Source organism: Mustela nivalis, assembly GCF_964662115.1.
Source record: "Mustela nivalis genome assembly, chromosome: 12".
In the NCBI taxonomy this organism is placed as follows: domain Eukaryota; kingdom Metazoa; phylum Chordata; class Mammalia; order Carnivora; family Mustelidae; genus Mustela; species Mustela nivalis.
In genome coordinates, this window is record NC_139031.1 from 9,192,919 (window position 1) to 9,211,324 (window position 18,406).

Below are 18,406 nucleotides of genomic sequence, written 5' to 3' on the forward strand. Positions count from 1 at the left end.
AATGTGGCTCTCTGTCCCGGGCTCCACTTCATGCCCGATCTTGCTCTGAAATTCTCCTACAAGGTAGAACATTTGCAAAGTGGGTCTAGTGGACAGCGCTGCACTTCTCCCCACTTTCCTGCCTTAGTTTACCATATAACCAATGGCAGGCTGCTGCATCAGCGTACCAGGAAAGGTTAGGCACTGTGGAGGAGGGAGTGCTGCTCATTGCAGCAGAGGGAACTAATTGAATTAAAGCTATGTTAGGTATGTCTGTTTTTCCCAGTTACCAAACAAATAGCCAACCAGAATTTTCCTTCAGGCTAGACATCCTTTGACTTATTAAATCAAGACCCTGTCCTCTCTTCCCTTCCTTTACCCTACAAGTGTCAAACGCCCATCCATCTCCTTGCCACTCACTCCAAAAGAGGCTCTAAGCTTCCCTTTGTACAACCACCAACCCCCCCCAAACAAAGTCTTAAAGTAAGTAACTCTGTTCCATTACTCAGTCCTTATCAAGAAATCAATTTTTTGAATTATTTTTTAAACAGGTGTAGGTATGCATGTGCATTTGGTTGTGGTTTTAGATTTATTAGATTTTAGGCAAGATGCTCACACACAAAAGGAGTGATAAACTAATCATACTTATAAATATTGATGCAGTGGGTGCCTGGGTAGCTCAGTTAGTTAAGCCACTGCCTTCGGCTCAGGTCATGATCCCAGAATCCCACACCTGAGTCCTGCATTGGGTTCCCAGCTCCGAAGAGAGTCTGCTTCTCCCTCTGCCATTCTCCCCTCTCGTGCTCTCCCTCACTCTCTCTCTCTCTCAAACAAACAAAATATTTTAAAAATATTGATGCAAAACACTAAATAAAATATTTCTGAGCAAAAATCAGCAATATGTTAAAAAAATCACGAGTATTCAGAATTTACTCCCAGATTTCAAGGATGAGGTAATTTTAAGAAAAGTAGGGTATTTGAGTGACTCAATTGGTTAAGTGACCAACTCTTGATTTCAGTTCAGGTCATGATTTCATGGTCATGGGATTGAGCCTCGCATCAGGCTCTGCACTCAGTGTGGAGTCTGCTTGAGATTCTTTCTCTCTCTCTCTCAAAATAAATAAGTAAAATATTGAGGGAGAAAAGAAAGGTAAAAATATTATTTCCTTAATGATAGAGCTAACACAAAATTATGTGACTACCTTCACAGATACAGAAAAGGTATTTGAGAACACTGAAAACTCATTCTACACAAAAATCATTCAATGATATAGGGAAAACAGAACTTAAAGTTATTTATATATTCACATATAATTTTATTTATAATTATATATTATATATGTATGCATATATAAAATAATAGAGGCATTTATATCCAAAATACAAGAGGAAAAAAACCTATACTACTTCATATTGTACTACTGGAATTAGCCAATACAGTTAGAAATGAGAAGTTAATTAGAAATTTCTAGTTTCAGAAGATGACTATAACCCAGAAAAGGCAAGAATATATTGAAAAAATATTACTATAGAAGTAGAGTAAGGAGATTTTTAAAAGAAGACACAAAGGGAGAAAGGACTATTTACAGTGACAACCCCAAACATAAAATATCTAGGAACAAACATAACAAGAATGTAAATTATACATGAAGAAATTTTTAAAGCAATACTAATCACTTAAAGCAATATTTTAACAAAATGGAAACCATACAACTTTCTTAGGCAGAAAGTCAATACCAGTTCAATTGTACTGACACTTGTTTGAAGGCCAAGCATCTAGTCTATCCTGGTGAGTAGTTAATGTACACGTGACAAAAAGATCTATTTTCCTGTGGTTGAGTGTAGTGTTCTAAGGATCTCTGTTTGATCTAGTTGGTTGTATAGTGTTCTTCTTGTCTTCTACTTCCTTTTTGGTCTTCTGCTTACTTGTTCTACAAACTTTCCCAGTTTTTGTTTATATGGAAATGTATTTATTTTGCTCTCATTCCTTGTAAGTGATTATTCATTTTCCTTTTACTGCTTTCAAGATTTTCTCTTTGGTCTTTGTCTTCCAGCATTTTTACTGAGATATATAGGTTTGTGGATCTCTTTGCTTTGATCTTGCTTGGCCTTTACTATTTCCTAAACATGTAAATTAAGGCTTACCAATGAATTTGGGAAGTTTTCAGCCATTATTTATTTCAGGATGGTGGTGAATATAAAATATGGTCTCCAATGAAATAAAATCTCAAGCAATAGAGACAGAAATTTGGGAAGTTCCCAAATATGTGAATTTTAAACCACACATTCATAAATAACCAATAGGTCAAAGGCCATCAAAAGGGAAATTAGAAAATACTTTGAAACAAAAGAAAATAAAGACACAGCCTACCAGGGCACAGGAGTGGCTCAGTCACTTAGGCATCTGCCTCTGGCTCAGGTCATGATCCCCAGGTCCTGGGATCGATCCCCATGTTGGGCTCCCTGCTCAGTGAGGAGCCTGCTTCTTCCTCTCCCTCTGCATGCTGTTCCCCCTGCTTGTGCTCACTTTAGTTCTATCAAATAAATAATAAAACCTTTAAAAAAAGAAAAAAGAAGTCTACCAAAGCTTATGGGATGCAGCTGAAGTAGTTCTTAGAGGGATCTATGTGGTTGTGCCTACATTAAAAAAAATGGGGTAGAGGAGTGAGAAAGATCTCAAATCAAGAACTTAAACTTCCATCATGAGATACTGGATAAAGAAGAGAAAATTTAACCTGAAGGAAGTAGACAGAAGGAAATAATAAGGATTAGGAAATAATAAATAATATAGATTAGGAAATAATAAAGATTAGGAGTGAAATTAATGAAATAAAGAACAGAAAAACAATAGAGAAAATTATTTTAAACCCAAAGCTGCTTCCTTGAAAATCAGTAAAACTGACAAAGTTTTAAGTACATTGACTAAAAAAAGAGAAGAGTCAGAATAGTAGAATTAGAGTAAAAGAAGGTGCACAACTATCAGCCTCACAGAAATAAAAAAGAATACTGGGAATAATTGTATGCCAATACCTTGCATAACTTACATGAAATGAACATATTCTTAGAAAGACAAAAGTATCCAACTGACCCTTAGAAGAAGTAGACGATCCAAATAGAATTACAAGTAAAGAGATTATTTCATAATCAAAACTTATCTCAAAGCAACAAATGTATAAAACAAAACTCAGGCAGATGACTTCACTGGTAGATTCTACCAGATGCTTAAAAATTATACTAATTCTCTCTAGACTCTTCTAAAACATTGAAGAGGAGGGAATACTTCCCTAGTCTTTTGATAAGACCAGTATTACTCTGATACTAAAACCAAATAAAAACCTGACAAAGATAGAAAACTACAGACCAATGTTTTTTACAAATATGAATGCAAAAACCATCACACACACACAAACACACACAGGGTAAGAAACTAGGTTTGCTGCCTGAGAGCAGTGTCTATCATTGAAATAATAAACACTCTGAAGCACTACTTGCTAGTCATCTGTTGTTGCTAGTACTTAACATATGAGAAATAACAGATTGGGCAATATATGTTGTTTCATTGAATTTCATGTTTCAGGGTATATACCCTACTTCTTCACGTCTTTTTCCAAAGTTTTTATTTAAATTCTAGTTAGTTAACATGTAGTATAATATTAGTTTCAGGTGTACAATACAGAGATTCAACACTTCTATACATCACTCAGTGCTCATCACAACAAATACACTCCTTAATCCCCATCACCTATTTCTCTTATCCTCGCCACCCACCTCCCCTCTGGTAACCATGTGGTTTTTCTCTATAATTAAGAGTTTGTTGGGGCGCCTGGGTGGCTCAGTGGGTTACGCCGCTGCCTTCGGCTCAGGTCATGATCTCAGGGTCCTGGGATCGAGTCCTGCATCGGGCTCTCTGCTCAGCAGGGAGCCGGCTTCCTCCTCTCTCTCTCTGCCTGCCTCTCTGGCTAGTGGTCTCTCTCTGTCAAATAAATAAATAAAATCTTAAAAAAAAAAAAAGAGTTTGTTTCTTGGTTTGCCTCTCTCTCTCTCTCTTTCCCCTTTGCCCATTTGTTTTGTTTCTTAAATTCCACGTATGTGTGAAATCATATGGTGTTTGTCTTTCTCTGACTTGTTTCACTTAGCTAAATATTCTCTACCTCCATCCATCTTCTTGCAAATGGCAAGATGTAATTCTTTTTTATGTCTGAGTAATATTCCATTACATATATTTATTCTTTATCCATTCATCTATCAGTAGATACTTGGGCTGCTTCCATAATTTGGTTCTTGTAGATGATAATGCCATAAACATAGAGATGCATCCCTTCAAATCAGTATTTTTGTAGTCCTTAGGTACATACTTAACAGTGCAATTGCTGAATCATAAGGTAGCTCTATTTTTAACTTTTTGAGGAAACTCTGTTTTCTAGAGTGGCTGTATCAGTTTGAATTCCCACCAATAGTACACAATGGTTCCCCTTTCTCCACATCCTTGCCAATACCTATTGTTTCTTGTGTCATTGGTTTTAGCCATTCTGACAGGTGTGGGGTGATATCTCACTTTAGTTTTAATTTGTGTTGCCCAGATGATCAGTATTGTTGAGTATCTCCCCATGTATCTATTGGCCATCTTTATGTCTTCTTTAGAAAAATATATATTGATGTTTTCTGCCCATTTTTTAACTGGATTACTTGGGTTTGGGGTGTTGGATTTAATAAGTTCTTTATAGATTTTAGATAGTAACTCTTGATCACATATGTCATTAGTAAATATCTTCTCCCTTTCCATAGGTTGACTTTTTGTTTTGTTGATTGGTTACTTCATTGTTCAGAAGTTTTAATTTTGATGTGGTCCCAATAATTTATTTTTTATTTTGTTTCCTTTGCCACAGGAGACATATCTAGTAAGAAGTTGCTGTGCCCAATATCAGAAAGTTTACTGCCTGCGCTCTCCTCTAAGATTCTGATGATTTCCTGTTTCACATTTAGATCTTTCATCCATTCTGAATTTATTTTTATGTTTGGTATAAGAAAGTAGTCCAGTTTCATTCTTTGGCATGTTTCTGTCCAGCTTTACCAGTTTCTGTTGAAGAGATTGTCCTTTTCCCGTTGGATGTTCCAAAGCTATGTGGTCAGTTAATCTTCAAAAAAGCAGGAAAGAATATCCAAATGGAAAAGAAGAGTCACTTCTTCCCTTCTTGAGGTAATAATGGAAAGCTATTGCCAGGTTTACATGCATTCCAATCCATCTTTGAGAACACTCTCTTCAAACCCTTCAGAAGTTGACTCTAGCATATGAACAGTCATATTTAGAATCAGAAGGGCTTAGCCATTTCTCACAGAGAACTGTACCTACAGTTCTCCATTCCTATTTAGGCAACTTCTTTCTTAAATTCATATATCCATACCTGGGCACACTGAACCAAGTTACTGTCTCTATACTACCTACTAGTCAAGGATTTGCCACTATTTACTGGGGATTCTGGAAGGCAGGTAGAAAGAGGCAATAATCTGGCTTTTAAAATATTAAGATTTTTTATGTTTTACCAAAAGCAAAAAATAATAATTCACATAACAATGAACTCCTTACTGATAGAAATCATGTATTCATCTTTATGTCTCTAACATTTAGAATGATGCCTGGCATATAGTGTTTATAGAATGATTGATGAATGAATAAGTGGATGGATGATAAATTGTGTGTCATGTTTCATAACTCTGCAGAAATATCATATTCAGTCTCCTACTAAAAAACCCAATACCTTGATTCTTGTAAACTTGAGGCTATGTTATTAAAGTATGCAAACTTCGAATTGTTATATGTTCCAAGCAAATTGAACTTTGTTTCTAGATTCATGACTTGAAATTGAAATCTATTTTTGTTCTACATTAATATAACTACACCAGCTTTTTGAATGAATACTTCCCCAATATCTCTCTCTAGAATCTTTACTTTCAACTTCTCATTATTTTTATAGAGTAGACTGAATTGTTAGCCACAGCTATTTATTTCCTTGCAATGATCTCATAGGAATGGAGTATATATCCATGGGAATTCCCAGTTTCTGATTCAGTAGGTCTGAGGTGGGGGCCAGAGAATTTGCATTTCTAATAAGTTTCTAGGTAATGCTGATGCTGCTACCTTGGGACCACAAATTTAGAAGCATGTTTCAAGAAGCAAAAATACATATATTTGTATTTTAAGCAAATACTCAGGTGATGCTGATGCTGTTGCTCCAGGAATCAAATTTTGTGTTTTCTGCCTATGACCCTCTCTTTTGAATTTCCCATCTTTCTCCTCTCTGTGCTGTATCTGGATAATTTCATATTTTTATTTTCTTCCAGTTTCCAATTCTCTCCACTGCTGTATTCATTCTCTTAATACACAACCATAAAGTTTTTAATTTAGGTAATCTTGATATTCATTTAAAAATTATTTTGCTTATTTTTCCAACCTAGTATGTCACATTTATAAAATCTTATCTGCAGCTGATTTGTTGTTTGACATTCTATATTTAAACAGATTAAGCAGAGTTATGTTAAAATTTATGTCTAAGGTTTATAATTTGTTTTATACTGCTGGTTCACATTCGTGACACTTTATTTCTAAGTGTGATTAGTTAATATTTTAAAAACTAGAGTGTATCATGCTTAGCGAAATAAGTCAAGCAGAGAAAGACAACTATCATATGATCTCCCTGATATGAGGAAGTGGTGATGCAACATGGGGGCTTAAGTGGGTAGGAGAAGAATAAATGAAACAAGATGGGATTGGGAGGGAGACAAACCATAAGTGACTCTTGATCTCACAAAACAAACTGAGGGTTGCTGGGGGGAGGGGGTTTGGGAGAAGGGGGTGGGATTATGGACATTGGGGAGGGTATGTGCTTTGGTGAGTGCTGTGAAGTGTGTAAACCTGCTGATTCACAGACCTGTACCCCTGGGGATAAAAATATATGTTTATAAAAAATAAAAAATTATAAAAAAAAATTAAGAGCCAATGGACTTGAAATATTATTTGTGAGCATCCATTGATCCTAAGATGCATGCATCCTTTCTCAAAAAACTTTCTTGTGCTTCTGCCAGATGCACAGTTACAAGTCATGGATCCCCTTAGAAAAAGTTCTTGTGTTAAGACTCCTTGGTCTGGGGCACCTGGGTGGCTCACTGGGTTAAAGCCTCTGCCTTCAGCTCAGGTCACGATCCCAGAGTCCTGAAATCGAGCCCCGCATCGGGCTCTCTGCTCTGTGGGGAGCCTGCTTCCCCCACCCCTCTGCCTTTCTCTCTGCCTACTTGTGATCTCTGTCTGTCAAATAAATAAATAAAATCTTAAAAAAAAAAAAATGACTCCTTGGTCATCCCAGGCTAAGTGTACTCAGGTCCTTGGCTTTAAGTTCTCATTTTCTTCTTTCCAGTTTATTCTCCTGCCTGGCTCAGAGCAATGCCAGATGTCTCTGAGGTTCCTGGGGATTCAGAATGGGGTATAGCTAGAGTGAGATTAAACCTGGCATACCATTATCCAAAGGATGTGGACCTATTTTTTTTAAAGGGATTTTTTAAAATTTTTCTTTCATTTATTTGAGAGAGAGAGCACAGAAAGAGTGTGAGAGGGAGAAGCAAACCTCCCTCTGAGCAGAGAGCCTGATGTAGGTCTTGATCCCAGGACACCGAGATCATGACCTGAGCCAAAGGCAGACGCTTAACTGACAGAACCACCCAGGTGCCCCTCTTTTTTTTCCCCCAAGATTTTATTTATTTATTTATTTATTTATTTATTTATTTATTTATTTAATCATTTGACAGAGATAGAGCACAAGCAGGGGGAGATGGAGAGAGAGGAGAAGCAGGCACCCCACTGAGGAGGAAGCCCTTAATGGGGATCATGACCTGAGCCAAAGGCAGATCCTTAACCAACTGAGCTACCCAGGCACCCAAGGATGTGAATCTTTGAGTTCCCAACTTAATTGGGAAAGGGAATCTTACAGGACTCTGGGCAGTGGTCAGATTCTGGGCCTTAACTACTGTCTCTCTTGTATGTTAATGGCATCAAATCACAGCCCAAGATAAATGTAGCAGCAAATACTCCTAAGGCAAAAATGGACTTAGTATTTATATCTCTGCTAACAGGTTTTATTTGAATATCTCATCCTGGAAGTCCCCCCATTGTCTCTCGACTCCTCGTTGTTTATAAAGTTAGTTTTTAAAAATATATTTCTTTTGGCATCTTTTGTTGTTTTTAGTGAAAGAGTTGATCCAAGTAACCCTGTTTTTCATTACCTGGGAACTCCCTTGATTTTAAAATACGTATTTTGACAAGAATGTAGATAATGTTGATAAGTACCAGGTTAAAATGTCTTTAGAAGTATAACTAATACCTGTTTTCGTTATACTTTAAATATCCTCCTTTCACGAGTGATAATAACCCCATGTGAAGCAATTTAGGTTAGCAGTTAGATGACTTTGAAATCTTATACATATAGCATACGGCTTCCTGTTCCATTTCATAACTGTTTCACAGTAAGATTTTACTTTTCCTGATACTTACCCAAAAACTACCTGTAAATTTGTTGCAGAACAAAATTTTAACAGGTGGAAAGGTTAAGGGTAAATAAAAATTGAAAATAAGAGGCTTAGTTCTCCCTGTTAAAAATAAAGGAAGAGACTCTATGAACCCTCCCCTCCTTTTCTTTTATAACACTTAACTTTAGAAAACTTGTAAATTCTTTCTCTGTCCCTTTGAAATGTATGTAAATCATTTTAAAAGCTAAATAAGCCTCTTACCAGCATCACAATCTCAGACTGCCTTTCTGGCATACATAGAAGCCATCCTTTTGAAATGCAGTCATCAGGGAAGAGGTCTCCTTGTCCCATGGGAACAAGGAGTCTAGCTTCAGTGCAGGCTGCCTCTCTAAAATGCAAAATGATCATAAAGATAGGAAAAATTTATTTTCCCTGCAAATATTGTCAATTAACTCACACAGAAGTTCCCTTCAAATATTAAATACATTTATAATGAACAAATAGTGCTGACAAGTCTTATTTGAGGACTAGTTTTGTTTATCTTCAGAAAATGCATACAATGGGTGCACCTGCTTGGCTATGTAACAAAATTAGAGCTCTAACTTTTAGATCTTTGTGATGGATTGCCTATGATGTGTGTCACATTTTGGTTTAATGCTTATTCAATAATAAAAATTGTTTTCCTTCCCTTCTGCCTTTATGGAGAAATTTTCTGGCTTGGGAGGAGATTTTTGTTTGTAATTGTATTTCCCCAAATCACACCAAACTACATCCAGCTGAGCTACTATTAACTCTACAACAAAACAAATACTGAGAAATCCTTCAATAAACTAGAACATATAAAAGAAAATTTCTATCAAAAGCCAGCTACAGTATGTTTAACTATAGATGGAATTAAACATTTGTTATATAGCTAGAAATGTTATTTCTTTTTTTTAGAAGTTGGGGAGGAGTATATGGAGAGGAAGGGAGAAAATCTTAGGCTCCACACCCAGCATGGAGCCCAACGTGGGGTTCAATCTCATGACCCTGAAGTCATGACCTGAGTGGAAATCAAGGCACCCAGGTGCCCCTAGAAATACTATTTTTTAATCTTCATTCAAGATAGACATATTTGTTTTGCCATATTTAGAAGAGTAGTGATAACATCACTAGTAAGTGTCTATACTTTATAGTTTTAGAGGTATTGTCATTTATAATTATGCTTTAGTTTTATAAACTTATAAGAGATCTCAGCATATAAAACCATTGAAATTTTGTGTATTACAAATTGAATCATGGTATTATGATTATATACATTATACAAATTAATAGATTGAGATAAAATAGAGGAAAGAGAATTTGTTTGTATCATAATGCAAATCAATGACCCAATTAAAAACAATTTTCACATCCACCCAAGCTCCTGAATTCCATTTCCAAAATCCTAATTCAGATTCACATCATGCTTTTTCTGAATGACTACAAGAGCTGTCTACACTACAAATACAATAAAAATAAATACTAGTATTTTGGGGAACAAGTGGGTGGCTCAGTCGGTTAAGTGCCTGCCTTCGGCTCAGGTCATGATCCAGAAACCTGGGTTCAAGCCCTGCAATGGGCTTTCTGTTCAGTGGGGAGCCTGTTTCTCCCTCTCCTTGCCTCTCTCTTTCTCTATATGTCAAATAAATAAAATCTTTTAATAAACAAATATATAAATATCAGTATTTTCAAAAGCTATGTGGGGTAATCTTCAACTATTCTCAATTATTTCATTATTACTGGACATTTTTTCAACATTTTAAGTGAGCCAACTCCTTATTACCCCCCGTCCCTATTAACAGTTGTTCTTTTGATTTTGTTTGTATATGGATGTGTGTGTGTGTGTGTGTGTGTGTTATCAAATCTTAATTGATTTAGCCATGTTCTCTGGGAAATTGTTTGAATATAAAAGTTTGGGCCCTTCTAAAAATTAAAAAAAAAAAAAAATCAAGTTCTCCCATTTAGCCTTAACATTTTCTATTGCTCCCACTATACATACTTTTATATCTTCCCAACACTCCAATCACATCAGTCTAGAGCTCATGTCATAATTCACAAGGGCAATAACTATTTTTAATTGATACCTTTAATCAATCACTTCACTCTCTGTATTTGGAATGGCCAGCACTCTTTATTCCCCGGTGTCTAAATAAAAGCTATCTTTCATGACTCAGCTCAAGCTTCATCTTCTCTGTCTTCTCTGAATATTCTCAACAGTGTAGAGCTCTCTTTTCTATTTCTCTATTCTGCTGAACAGGACCACAGCTTTGAAATTTCCTATTCAACAAAATCCCTAATATGTTGCCATGTGCTACAATTTTCCTGAATGCAAATCACCTTCTCAGGTCTTAGATAAGCCTTATTATTTATCAACTATACTGCTAACATATAACTTTTTAAACATGTGATTGTTAGGATTTTTCGAATGTCTGCTATCCTATCTTGCCCCACAAGCCTCTATTCACTATACCATGACTTTTCATGAAGTGACTGTTGTGCAAAAGATTTTCAGTTTTCCTATGTAAAAGAGGCTTTGAAAAAAATGTTGTTAGATTTCTAATCATCTGATGATAATTCTGCACCTTAGAATTCAACCCTATGCCTTTCAGTTATTCGTAACGAACACCAAGGAATATTAAACATATCAGTAAGGGGAGTCCCAAATGTCTTAGAGAAGTCATTAAAATAAACTAAGAGATGCATTTTTTTAAATGGAAAATCTAATATCTACAATTGTTGAGATGATTCAATAGAGGGATTTCTAGAGATGTGAATAATATGAGATAGTTTGTAATTTAAATATATGATAATCATAATTAACAGAGTGTTTTGAATAAGTAATGAAAGCTCCAAAGTTTTCTTAAACTTATAGACCACTTAGTACAATCACTACACAAGGCATTATTTAGATCACTATATAATATGCTATGAAAGAAAGAAAAACAAGAGCACTGAAGTTGCATGCCTATTTCTGCCACTAACCATTTTGGAGAAGTCAATTAATTTTCTTCATATTCTTATCTAAAATTTGAGTTTTGAGCTAGAATTCACTCTCTCTCTCTCCTTTTTTTTTTTTTTTTAAGTATGCTCCATGTCCAACACAGGACTTGAACTCAAAACCCTGAGATCAAGAGTCAGATACTCTACTCACTGAGTCACTCAAGTGCCCCTCTCATTCTGTAATTATGATTGTGTCTTTTTACTTCATTTTATAGGACCTTCTACTGATCCTTTATTTTCACAAGAACAAGATTCAGCTTCTTTACTTAAGGTATAATGTCCTGTCTGAGGACATTAGTAAGAGAGCAAAATAAAGAACCTATAGACCATCTTTCCCCTGACAGAGACACCAAGTTAATAATATATGGACCAGAATATGTGAGAATTCTAGAGATCAGTTGAAAAGCTATAATACCTTGGCTGTTCTAAAACCAAGAAGGGATTCCAATGAAAGGGGTAAGAAAATTTGCAGGTTACAACATACCCTTTATGCCCCTTCACTTATGTGGCACAGTGGAGGAACCAGGAAGAAGTCCCCATACTAGGGATCCTCTTTATGACAGGAACAAAAGAGTGAACCCTAAATCCAACATTCATACTTGTGTGAGGGCTGCCCAGGAAATGATCTATACCTCATCTGACTCAGCACTAATGGGTTGGCACCATTGAATGCCACTGGAAACAGTTGCCTGCAGTCTCATAAGCAAGCATGAGAGGGAGCTATAGAACAGAAAAGTGTGACGGACCCTGGACCCTCTAGTCTGCTAATTGGTAAATGTCTTCCCTGTATGAAGCCAGTATGCAGACTGAGATAGATGGTTGTTTTCACAAATGCCCACATCAACCCTTGCCAAAAATATAATAATAAGGCATACAAAGAAACATAGCCCAATTAAAGGAAAAAATTGAAACTCCAGAAAACAATGCTAAAGAAATGCAGATCAGTGAACTGACAAAGAATTTAAAATAACTGTCATAAAAATATTCAACGTAAAAAAGAACACAGACACAAAACTAAGGGAAATCAGGGAAATAATGCAAGAGCAAAATGAAAATATAAACAAAGAAATAGACTCTATAAAAATTAACCAAACAAATTCTGTTACTGAGAAAGACAATAACTGAATGGAAAAATTCATCAGAAGGATTAAATATCAGACTTAGGCAAAAGAAAAAGTCTGCAAACTTGAAGAAAAGTCATTTTAAATTATTGAGTCAGAAGAACAAAAACAAAAAAGAATAAGGAAAATTGAAGTGTGACTAAGGAATTTATGGAATATTATCAAGGGGATGAATATATGCATTATGAGGATTGGAGAATAGTAAGAGAGAGAAAAGGGAAAGAGAATTTATCTGAAGAAACATTCAATGCTAGAAAATATCCCAAATCTGAGGAAAGAAATGAACATATATATTCAAAAAACTTCAACCAGAATAAGTCCAAAGAAAATCATACTGAGATACATTATTATAATCAAACTATATAAAGTCAAAAACAAAGAGCAAATCTTAAGAGCAACAAAAGAAAACTACTCATTGCATATAGAAGAGTTTCCATAAGATTATCAGAGGACTTTCAGCAGATATCTGCCCTTAACTCTGCAGGCTACAGAGAAATATGATGATTTATTCAAAATACTGAAAGAAAAAAATATTTTCAGCCAAGAATACTGTATCTGGCAAAACTGTCCTTCAAAAATGAAGGAAAAATTAACACTGTCCTAGATAAACAAGAACTGAGATAAACAAAAACAAAAACCACTAGATCTGCTCTATAAGAAATGCAAAAGGGAGTTCTTCAAGTTGTAATGGAAGGATGCTAAACAGCAAAACAAAAACCATACAAAAATATGTTTCTTCAGTAAAGGAAATAATAGGGACAAAGAGTAACTTGGAGCATTATAATTTTGGTGCATAGAATTTAAATGACAAACTGAAACATAACATAAATCAATGCTCATGGGTATAAAACATATAGATATAATTTGTGAATCAGTAACATAAAAGAGGGAAGTGGAACTGTAAGTACAGTTCTTATATGTAATTGAAATTTTTATCAGTTTAAAATAGGTGATATTCCTTTACAGTGTTCTACATAACTACAATAATAATCACAAAGAAAATATCTAGAGAATATTCACAAAAAGAAATGGGAAGGGAACCAAAGCACATCGCTGCCAAAAATCAACAAAACACAAAGGAAGGCCCCAAGAGAAGAAAGGGTGTTTTGTAAAAAAAAAAAAGAAAGAAAGAAAGAAAGGTGCAAAATATAGAGAAAACAATTAATAAAATGGCAATAGTAGGTTCTTCCTTTTCAGTAATTACTTCCATGTATGGTAGTCACCCCTTATGCATAGGGATATATTCCAAGACCTCCAGTGTATGCCTGAAAGAGTAGACAGTACCAAACCTTATATATACTGTATATTTTCCTATACATATATACCGAAGTTAGTAAAAATACAAGAATTATACTCATAAATATAGTCTCTTAAAATATATTATTGTACTGTACTCTTCTTGTGATGACATGAGATGATAAAATACCTACATGATGAAATAAAGTAAAGTGAATGATGTAGGAATGGTGACATGGTGTTTGGCTACTACTGACCTTCTGAGAATAGGTCATAAGGTGGAGCATCTGCTTCCAGACCACAGGTAACTAAAACCATGGAAAACTACAGATAAGGGTTGACTACTGAATACAGTAGTCAATGAAAGACATTAACTGGCTGATGGATTAAAAAAAAATAGGATCCACTGTTCTCCTCAAGGATTTTGATGGATTCCTTTCTCACTTTGAGGTCCTTCATCCATTTTGAGTCTATTTTCATGTGTGGTGTAAGGAAATGGTCCAATTTCATTTTTCTGCATGTGGCTGTCCAATTTTCCCAACATCATTTGTTGAAGAGGCTATCTTTTTTCCATTGGACATTCTTTCCTGCTTTGTCGAAGATTAGTTGACCATAGAGTTGAGGGTCTATTTCTGGGATCTCTATTCTGTTCCATTGATCTATGTGTCTGTTTTTGTGCCAGTACCCTGCTGTATTGATGTGACAGTTTTGTAATAGAGCTTGAAGTCCAGAATTGTGATGCCACCAACTTTGGCTTTCTTTTTCAATATTCCTTTGGCTATTCAAGGTCTTTTCTGGTTCCATATAAATTTTAGGATTATTTGTTCCATTTCTTTGAAAAAAAATGGATGGTATTTTGATAGGAATTGCATTAAATGGGAGGGTATGTGCTAAGGTGAGTGCTGTGAAGTGTGTAAACCTGGCGTTTCACAGACCTGTACCCCTGAGGATAAAAATATATGTTTATAAAAAATAAAAATTAAAAACAATAGGATCCAACTACGGGCTATCTATACTAGTACTAAAGAGACTCAGTTTAGATCTAAATATACAGGTAGCCTGAAAATGAAGGGACAGAAAATGACACTGTGCAAATGGTAACCAAGAGACCAGGAATACCTACACTAATATGAGACAAAATAGATTTACATTAAAAACTGCTACAAGAGATAAAGAAGGTTATTATTTGTGACAAATGGGCCAATTCACAAAGAAGATATAATAATCATAACTAAGTATAAAACCTCCAAACTTACATGGAGCAAACTTTGATAGAGTTAGAGGGAAAAGTAAACAGCAACAAAATGGTAGTAGGAGACTTCAATATCCCACTGCCAGTGATGGATAGAAAGCCAGACAGTATATCAATGAGGAAATAGAAGATTTGAGCAATGCTATAAGCCAATTGAACTTAAAACCCATTTATACAATACTTCATCCAACAACAGCAGAAAATATATTCTTCTCAAGGGCATATAAAACACTCTTCAGGATAGACTACATGTTAGCTCACAAAACAAGTCCTAAAAGGAAGGTTGGAATCATACAAAGTATCTTTTCTGATGACAATAAAATGAAACTAAAAATCAATAGCTCAAGGAAAACTGGAAAAATCCACAAGTACGCGGAAATTAAACAACATACTATTAAACAACAAATGGATCAAAACAGACATCACAAGGAAAATTAGAAACTACCTTAGGATAAGCAAAAATGAAAACACAAAATACCAAAACTGATGGAAGGCAGTGAAAGCACTGCTAAGAGGGAATTGTATGGTTGTAAATACGTATATTAATAAAAAGAAAGCTCTCTGGGCACGTTGGTGGTTCAATCAGTTAAATGTCCAGCTCTTGGTTTTAGTTCAGGTCATGATCTCATGATCTTAAGATCGAGCCCCGTGTTGGGTTCTGCACACAGTGCAGAATCTGCTTTGGATTCTCTTTCTTTCTCCCTCCAGCTCATGTGCTCTCTCTCATTCTCTCAAATAAAAAAATAAAATCTTAAAAAAAGGAAAATCTCATATTACCAACCTGACTTAACACCTCAATAAACTGGAAAAAGAAGAACAAACCTAACCCAAACTAGCAGAAGGAAGGAGGTAATAAAAAATCAGAGAAAAAAAAAATTCTTTAAAGAAAAAAAATCAATTGGGGCGCCTGGTTGGCTCAGTGGGTTAAGCTGCTGCCTTCAGCTCAGGTCATGATCTCAGCGTCCTGGGATCGCGCCCCACATCGGGCTCTCTGCTCCACAGGGAGCCTGCTTCTCTTTCTCTCTCTCTCTGCCTGCCTCTCTGCCTGCCTCTCTGCCTACTTGTGATCTCTGTCTGTCAAATAAATAAATAAAATCTTTAAAAAAAAAAAAAAAAGAAAAAAAATCAATAAAACCATAGGAACCTAAGGTTTTTTTTTTTTAAGATTGAAAAATGTACAAATCCTTAGCTAGATTAAGAAAAAAATTTAGCTAGATTAACAAATAACTAATCAAAAACAAAAAAAGAAGAGATATTATAATCAATGCTACAGAAATTAAAAGGATTATAAAAGAATACTATGAATAATTACATCCCAATACTTGGAAAACCTAGAAGAAATGTTCACATCCCTAGAAACACAGCCTACCAAGACAGAATCACAAAGAAATATAAAATCTGAACAAAAAATAAGTAGGTTAAATCAGTAGTCAAAAACCTGCCAACAAAGAAACACCCAGAGCAGATGGAGAATTCTACCAAACATTTATAGAAGAATTAACAAGAATCCTCCCAAAATTCTTTTTAAAAAATTGAAAAGGAGGGAACATTTCTATGCTCCATCCATGAGGACAGCATTACCTCAATACCAAAATCAGACAAAGTCATTATAAGAAAACTACAGACCAATAATCATGGTGGATATTTATACAAAAATCCTCAATAAAAGGTAGCAAACTGAAATCGACAAAAGGAATACACACTATAATCAAGTGGGATTTACCCTGGCATGCAAGAATGGCTCGACGTGCCATCAATGTAATACTCCACATTAACAAAATGGAAAACAAAAACCACATGACTTTCTCAAATGACACATTTTTTGTATAATTTTTAATTTTAATAAATCTTTAGAATTTGATAAGATTCAACACCTTTTCATGACTAAAAACATTCAACATACTAGGAACTGAAGCAAACTAAGCAAGCATAATAAAAGCCATATATGAAAATACCAAAGGTAACACTATACTTTATGGTAAAATACTGTGAACTTTACGATCTGGAACTTGACAAGGTTGCCCACTTTTACCACTTCTATACTATAAAGTACTAGAAGTCCTAGCCAGGACCATTAATCAAGAAAGAGAAAAAAAAAAAAAGAAAAAGAAAAGAAAAGAAAAGAAAAGAAAAGAAAAGAAAGAAAGAAAGAAAAGCATCCAAATTGGAAAAGAAGAAGTAAAATGATCTCTAGTCACAGATGACATGACCTTTTGGTAGCAAACTTTTAGAACTCCAAACACACACACACACACACACACACACACACACACAACTTGAACTAATAAATCCAGCAAAGTTACAGGATATAAAACAACATACAAAAGTCACCTGCATTTTTATATACTAACAATTAACAATCCAAAAAAAGAAATTAAAAAAAATTAAACTAACACCAAAGGAATAAAATACTTAGGAATACATCTAACTGAGGAGGTAAAGGATGTATACACAAAACAGTGATGAAAGAAATTAAAAGAAGAAAAATATAGAAGGAAGGACATCCTGAGCTCATGGATTGTAAGAAATCAATATACCACCTAAAGCGATCTACATATTGAATGCAATTGCTATCAAATTCCCAATGGCATTTTTTTGCAGAAATAGAAAAATTCATTTTAACATTCATGTGGACTTTCAAAGGACCTTAAATTGCCGAAACAATTTTGAATAAGAAAAAGCTGGAGGGTTCACACTTCCCTATTTCAAAATATATTACAAAACTACAGTAATCAGAACAGTACAGTACTGTCAGAAAGACAAAGACCAATGAAATACAACAGAGAGTCTGAAAATAAACCTTCATTTAAATGGTTGAATAATCTGACGATTATGCTAAGATTACTCAATTGGGAAAGGACAGTGTCTTCAACAAATAGTGTTAGGAAAACTTGATATCTGCCTGCAAAAAACAAACAAACAAACAAAAAAACAAAAAAACAAAAAAAGAAAAACAAAAAAAAACCAACAAATGAAATTGAACCTTTATCTTACACCACATACAAAAATTGAAAGTAAAGACTTTAAAGATTTTAAATTTAAAACAATTCTAAAACTCCTATAAGAAAATAGGGGAAAGCTTCATAACATTGGACTTGACAGTGCTTTTGCAGATAGGACAATAAAAGCACAGACAAATAAATATAACCAAACAGGGCAACTGAAACTGAAAAACATTTATGTCCAAAAGGACAAAACAAGAGAGAAAAGGCAGGGTGCTGGGTTATTTGGTCAGTTGAGCATATGACTCTTGATTTCAGCTCAGGTTATGATCTCAGGGTCG